Raw genomic sequence first — 7,658 nt, 5'->3', positions numbered from 1 at the left:
AAGGAAAAGAGAGATAGAGAGGCCCAACCCAAAATAGACAACTGAAGAAGGCATTATATATCCGAAATAGACAACTTCCTAATCCACTTTGAAGTGGTGTTACATAGTATGGATTGGTTGCTTGCATGCATGCATGTACACACACACACACAAACACATAACATTAGCCTTTTTTAAATAAAAAAAATTAATATAACGTTTTAGTCGTGCATGAATAAGAGATATATAATTAGGTTTTATGAGTGAATTAATTAATTGGCAGCCCTAAGTATCATATGGAAGGCATGATCAATGCAGGAACGAAATTTGTGGGGATCCATGAAGCCCTTTTCCATGCGCATGGCCACCCTCAGCTTCACAACATAACTCATGATTGTTATTGAAATACCCTGCAACATTAAGTATGATAATTGTAGCAATAAAATAGGCTAAAGGCATATCCAGCCCCCTCACCTTTCACCATTTAATCATTTTGTCCCCTTAACTTAAACAATGACCTATTAACCCTCTCAACTTCCAAATTTAAACCTATTATATACCTTAATTACTAATTTTGTAATAGTTACATACCTTATTGCAGCAAGCATTGCTACGTGAGTTGCACATGCCATCTGATGTGGGGCCCACATTGATCAAGCCAATGAAAATGTGCCACTTGTCTCGATTTGCAAGAGAGGAAGAAGGCCGGCGACCACCGGCATCTGATAGCTGCCTGAGACGACAAAGAGATAGGGAGAGCGAGAGATACAGAGAGAGCGAGGGATACAGAGAGCGAGAGCGAGAGATATAGAGAGAGCGAGGGATATAGAGAGCGAGAGATATAGAGAAAGAGAGCGAGAGATACAGAGCGAAAGAGCGAGAGCGAGAGATACAGGCAGAGAGAGAGAGCGAGAGCGAGAGATACAGAGAGAGAGAGAGATACAGACAGAGAGATAGCGAGAGTGAGAGTGAGAGAGACCAACAGAGAGAGCGAGAGCGAGAGAGAGGAAGAAGACGCCCAGATCTGCCCGCGACCCACCTCTCACGTCGCCCCTCGACCCCAATCGACACCTCGGACGCTGCTGGCGACCACCGACAGAGAGAGCGAGAGCGAGAGAGAGGCAGGGAGCGGCAATGGGCAGGAGGAGAGAGGCAGCGAGCGGGAAGAGGTCGCCGGAGACAATGGGGAAGAAGGAGGTGATGTGCTGCATGCGCCTCCATCGCGTGTGTAATACACGCGTTGACCCAGGTATGTGTAAGATTCAAAATTTGAAGTTGAGGGGGCTAATAGGTCCTTGTTGAAGTTAAGGGGGCAAAATGGTTTAATGGTGAAAGGTGAGGGGCCTGGGTATGACTTTAGCCCAATAAAATATAATGCATTAAATAAATCAAAAATAGAATGAATTAAGATTTTTATTATTTGTAAAATATTATAGATAATATTGTATTGTATTTGATAAAGAATAGCATAGCTGTTACTGTAAATATAATTAATTTAAGTGATGTTGATTATTATAATGTAACATATGTATAGTCCTCTCTCTGGAAAGTAGGGCATTATTGCCTCCAAGTGATCTGGTCAATTCCTTTTATCTCTTTTGTGGGCATTGCCAAGCCCTATATATTTGGGAGACAAATCCGATGATGAAAGGTGGATGATGCCGAATCTTTGTTTTACGGATTAAAAATAAAAATAACCCATTATTTTTATATGATTGATTAAAAATAAAAGAAAAAAGAAGTTGAAATTGGTTCCTAAATAAGATCATAAGTACTAAACAAGGCGCCCAACACGTACAGTAAAGTATAATCCTCTAATGGGTTGATTAGCAACTGCGATTTGCTCCACTGTGCCCACCAAATTTGACATTGCCATGCTTGAGTTCTTCAATGTCTTGTAAACAAATTGAGCTGCTAACTGCATGTAATTAAGGAATAATGAGATACACAAAAATTGTAGTTAATTTCTTTCCATATCATAATAAGGAAAGAAACATGCGTTGAAGATACATAAAGACAAATATTCAACTACCTAAAATAGGAAATGTTATATTTATTAATTTTTAACACTCCCTCCAATGTCCAAACATGAAGATCGATAATGTTGGATTTTCCTTTTAGATGTGATTGATTGGGTCATTTTGTTCCGCCCCTCAATTGTCAATTTAGCGGATATACAATAGGGCTCATTTTCTTTGTTATTTTTAACGAGTTTTGAGTTTTGAGTTTTGAGTTTTTTTAAATACTAAAAATGTATTTTTTTTTCTATTTTTAAAAACGCATTTTAAAAAATAAAAAAAAAATTATATAGAAAACCCAAAACAACTTTTGTTGTTTTGGGTGTTTTCTGTGAAAATACACACAAAAATTGAAAACATAGAAAATGCACATAGTGACACAGTCTTCCCCCACCCCCAACCCTCCAATCTCGCATCTCTTCTCTCTCTCTCAAGCCTCGGCCAAACACCGCGCCTGCCATCTCCGTCGCTGTCGAGCTGCCGTTGACCGCTCCCCTCCCCCAGCCATTCGATCTTCTCTCATGTCTCCTCTTTTCTTTCGACTGGCCCCCGCCATCTCCGTCACCACCATGAGTTGCCATCGATCGTGCCTGCCATCTTCGTCACTGCCATGAGTAGTCGCCGTCAACTGCCCCCGCCATTAGATCTTGCTGGTTCTATCATCTCTCATCTCTTCTCTCAACTGCCCTTTGTCATTAGATCTAAGGAGATTTGGCCGTTGGATCTTGCTGAGTTTGGGTATGTTGGTCGATGGGGCCTTAGGTGTCGAGTGGTTGCCTTTGATCGTCGAAAACCATCGGCCTGGTGGCGAGTGGCGACTGGCAGTGTCGAAGATGTAGCGAGCCAGAGAAGAAGAATAGAGAAAAAAGAAAAGAAAATCAAAAAAGAGAAAAAAAGAATTAAAAAATTATTATTAAATTTTAAAAATAAAATTATATATTTATTTAAAATTTTAAAAATATAATATATCTATATTATAATTAAAAACATAAGATAGGATATATTATATTATTAAGTGTATAATTTAATATAAATTATTGTTAAGATGTATGTTAATAATTTATTATTTTATTTTAATAACAAAAATTTATTCAAAAGAGTTAATTTTATTATTTAATAATTAAATACATTGAATAAAATATCATAATAACAAAAAAAAATAATTTTTCAAAATCTCAAAACAAACACGTTTTTTAATTTTCTGTTTTGTGAAATGAAGTTTTAAAATGACAAAAAGAACTCATTTTAAAAAATATCAAAATAAACACTCAAAACACAAAAAGTAAAAATGAATTGAAAACTCAAAACTCAAAATTGAAACACTAAGGGCCTGTTCTCTTTGGCGTTTTCAGCCCGTTTTGAGTTTTCAATTTTTCAAAACACTGAAAACACGTTTACTTTGTTATTTTCAAAAACGCATTTTCGAAAACAACTAAAAAATTTGTAAAGAAAACCCAAAATAACATTTTGTTATTTTGGGCGTTTTCAGTGAAAATACACTGAAAACTCAAAAACACGGAAAACACTCCCCCCCCTCCCCAGATTCTCGACAGAACTGCTCTCTCTGCTCTTTCTCCTCTTTGCTCTCTCTCTCGCAAGCATCAACGACCTCGCCATCTCCACTCTCCTTTCTGCTCTCTCTCTCGCAAGCATCAGCCATCGACCGCCTCGCCATCTCTATCATTGCCACTCTTCTCTTTGCTCTCCCTCTCGCAAGCATTGGCTGTCGACCGCCTCGCCATCGACGTCGCTGCCACTCTCTCTCTCATAAGCATCGACCATCGACCTCGCCCGCCACCACTGAAGCCACATTCGACCTTGTCTGCCATCGCTAAAGCCACCATCAACCTCGCTTGCCACCGCTAAAAACTGTCATCGTCGATCTTGCTGGTTCTATTGAAAGCCGCCACCATCGATCTTAGATTTACGGAGATTTGTCCGTTGGATCTTGTTGGTTTTGGGGTATGTTAACTCCCTTGGCTTGGAGCTTCTAATAATAGGCTCTGATCGGTGGTCGCCGGCGACAGAATCGTCGACCGGAGAAGATGCAGCGCTGGAGAATGGAAAAAGGAAAGGGAAGAAAAGGAAAGAAATAAAAAAGAAATGAAAAAAAAAACATAAAATAATTTTTCAAAAATTACAAAGTAAACGCGTTTTCAATTTTTAGTTTTGAGAAACAATTTTTCAAAATAACAAAGAGAATGCATTTTTAGAAATCTCAAAACAAACACTCAAAACACAAAACTCAAAATGAATTCAAAACTCAAAACTCAAAAATAAAACACAAAGAGAACACTACCTAAGAGAACACCACCTAAGTTATTGACATATAGATTGTACAAAAATAAAAATAATATATATATATAATATAAAATAAAAATAGAAAAATAATATTTTTAAAAAAAGTAGAAAGTAAAAATGTTAGGAAAATATTTAAATAAAAAAATATATTTTTTAGATATAATTTTTAATAAAAAATATTTATTCAATCTAAATGTAAAAATAAATTTCATAATACATTTAAATAAACATAAACATAAGTTTTATTAGTCATGAACTATGACTTGGTAATTAAGAACATAAAATAAATTTAGGGTTTCAGTTGTAATGGATAATGGCCTGGGTGGGCTTTGTTTGGGCACAGGCATTCCTATTTTGTTTGCTTGGGTCAATTGTGTTGCTACATTTTGTTTAGTTTTTAGCTTCCATAGGATATATGTAGTGGATGTTTTTTTTTTTTTTTTTTTATTGAAAGAGATGTAGTGGATATATAGGTTGATCCTATCATCATGCTCTCTACTGGACTCTTCTTCCAATGCTCCAGAAAAAAAAAAGAAAAAAAAAAAGACTTTTTCATGACGCATGACATCCAAGTAAATGATAATCTAGAAAGGATGACATACCTCAGGGCCCCCAAATTTTCTTAGTTTCTCCAACAGCCAGCCAGTGAGAAAAACACCAGCCGAGTTCCTCTTCCTCCTAATAAGGCGATGAGCTTGCATGACAAAGCTGGTGGGTTTGGATAAGTCGACGGAAGTTAGTCTGAGTATGGCGACATGCAAGAATGTGAAGTAGTTTCCCCATGGCATCTCCGCATTCGGCCTCACCATCTCGCTCACTGTTCTGTAAACTGTAATTGTAGCTACCGCTATCTGCCCTAGTGTTGAGCACCACAAGCGCGGTGGAAGTAGCATTTTCTTGCTCTTGGCTTTTTGCTTGCATTTGCATGTACAACCGAGTTCCCAAGAACACTATTCCCACTATCACGTCGTTTATTGTCTGTCATGTCCAGTGATTAAACAAGTTTCTTACAAATATATGTATTCTCAAATGGAAATTAATGTTATTGTAGTTTTTTTATTATTAAAAAATACTATTAAAATGATGATTGATCGATGATGAATATAGTCTTTGTAAATTGGGAAGGGTCGTCTCAATTAGTGGGCTGACCAACTGATATTACAAGTTTGTCTCTGCTACTGAATATTAATCTTTCTTTCACAGCAGGAGTAAACTTGTAATTTCAGTAAATCGGCTCAGTCCACGCTTCTATCTTTGTCCATTTTTATATCTTACCACTCCAAGCTTAGCTTTGATTTCTTTCAGCCGATCAAGAGAAAATGTCAAGGTGGTGACTGTAATTGGCCGGAACTGAACTCCATCTTCTCCTGATCGGATCAGCGTCTGGCCATCTTCAACAAAGTTACTCTTCAGGAAACTGAATCCAAAATCCAACACAGTATTGGCAAGCCCATATAAAACTCGAGGCACGACCTTGAAGACGCTTCTGATCTTTGCATGTTTGTCCTCAGAATTTGATTGATGACAAGGAAAAGTTAATGGAAAAGAAGGATTGTCAGCTCTCTGGAAACAAGAGAAAAGAGTTCCCATCGGAGAATAGCCATCGCCGAGCGAATGGTGAAGCTTGAACACCAAGTTCCCGGCGGCGTTGCTGGTGGCGTACTTGATGACATGAATTTCCCATAAGGGCCGGCTTGGTGGTAAGTGTTCCAAAGCTATCGTCGACAAGTAGTCGTCGAAGCAGCTGTCGTAGAATTCCGGCGACATTCCGGCGGGAAAACGAGGCACCTTGATGTGGTCTTCCATCTTCACTTCAACCCTCTTCCGTTTTTTGGTGTCTTTCTCGTCGACAACCTGCTTTTGCATGATCATTGATTAGAACTGTAACATTCAAATATATATATATATATATATATATAGAGAGAGAGAGAGAGAGAGATGACCATGATGGAGGAAAAACGGGGGTTGACGGGAAGGAAGACATGGGTGAAAAGAGAGAGAAATTGGGAGTCATCAATGGGAGCTTCGAATGCCAGAACGGCGAGAATGGAGATGGACATGGCGGAGCTGTTGAAGTACTGCCCGGTTGGGCTTACGGGCGGCTCAGACTCCATCGATTTCCAACACTCTGCCTACAGCCCCTAAGCCTAATCTCGTGTTCTTTCAGACTCCCTGCAACTCCCCATGGCCGTCTATATACACGCACACAATCATACGCTGTCGTGGAGCCAATAACAATTTTGGGCCAAATACATATTTTGGTCATGTTTTGCATTTTTTTTTTATTTAGACATTCAAATTTTACCTTATTTTAAATATATGTCTAAATTATTTAATTTTAAATTAATTACACACTTCAATAAATTTATTAAGATAATAAATTTAAAAATATAATTAAAATAATAAAAAAGTTCAATTGTGTAATTGACTTGAAATTATAAATTTATGGGTGTCTTTAAAATAATAAAAAAATTAAATAACTAAATAAAAATAACATACAATATAAAAGTTAAAATATATATTTTCCTAATAATTTTAAGTAACGATTTGGGCGTGGACCATATTTGGACAAAAAGGTCAATCAAATTAAGAAAACTTTAATTAAGATGGGTTAAGACACGTGTGAGGTGATATATGTTGTCGTGACTTATTATTGATTTACATTTTTTAATCACATCAAAAGTAAATGCATGCATATATAATTTTTGAAAGCTCTCCTTAATTAGTTGTTAAAAGATTTTACTACATATACCCAAAAAATATATATTATATATGTATATATAATTTTAAGTTAAATGCATGCATTCAAGTATTTAAATATTCAAATAAAAATTATATTTGAATTCATAACCTTCACCTAATTAATTCTGAACCACAAGCGTAATTGTATTAAAATAAAAACAAATAAAGAGCAAAGAATAAATGGGGCAGAGAATGATAAAAAGAAAAAAGAAGAAAAGAATAAATTGGAGCAAATGGTTGTCCAATGTGACAATAACACAGCACAAGGGACACGTATATAACTTGACATAAGAAATTGATTCCAAGAACAGTGATACATATATAAATACATCTAACAGTATGACTATATAACGATCTGGTGCGCTCCCTCAATGGATTGGGGATACATCTTGAACAGATCGACCTCCCCCTCCATGCATGCTGATTCTGTGGAGTTGAAGTCGGACTGATGCGAGGGCGATTGAAGAAGGCATTGCTACTGTGGATGCGCTTGCTTTGGCTATTTTGATCTCATGCTATGTTTCCAGCACCCATATAAAAAGATGAGATACAATATTTAGATAAAATAGACAATTTAGATAAAAGATAAAAATTGTAAAGTTGAATATATGAGTGATG

The 7,658-nt window shown here is 36.8% G+C and overlaps 1 pseudogene; it reads right to left on the bottom strand.

Annotated features, from left to right (window-relative positions):
* Nucleotides 1–251: 251 nt before the first annotated feature.
* On the bottom strand, nt 252–6,412 carry LOC127791638 (wax ester synthase/diacylglycerol acyltransferase 4-like; annotated as a pseudogene).
* Nucleotides 6,413–7,658: the final 1,246 nt, after the last annotated feature.

The sequence above is a fragment of the Diospyros lotus genome, chromosome 15 (genome assembly GCF_014633365.1).
Source record: "Diospyros lotus cultivar Yz01 chromosome 15, ASM1463336v1, whole genome shotgun sequence".
NCBI lineage: Eukaryota > Viridiplantae > Streptophyta > Magnoliopsida > Ericales > Ebenaceae > Diospyros > Diospyros lotus.
This window is presented reverse-complemented; position numbering and strand designations above follow the sequence as displayed.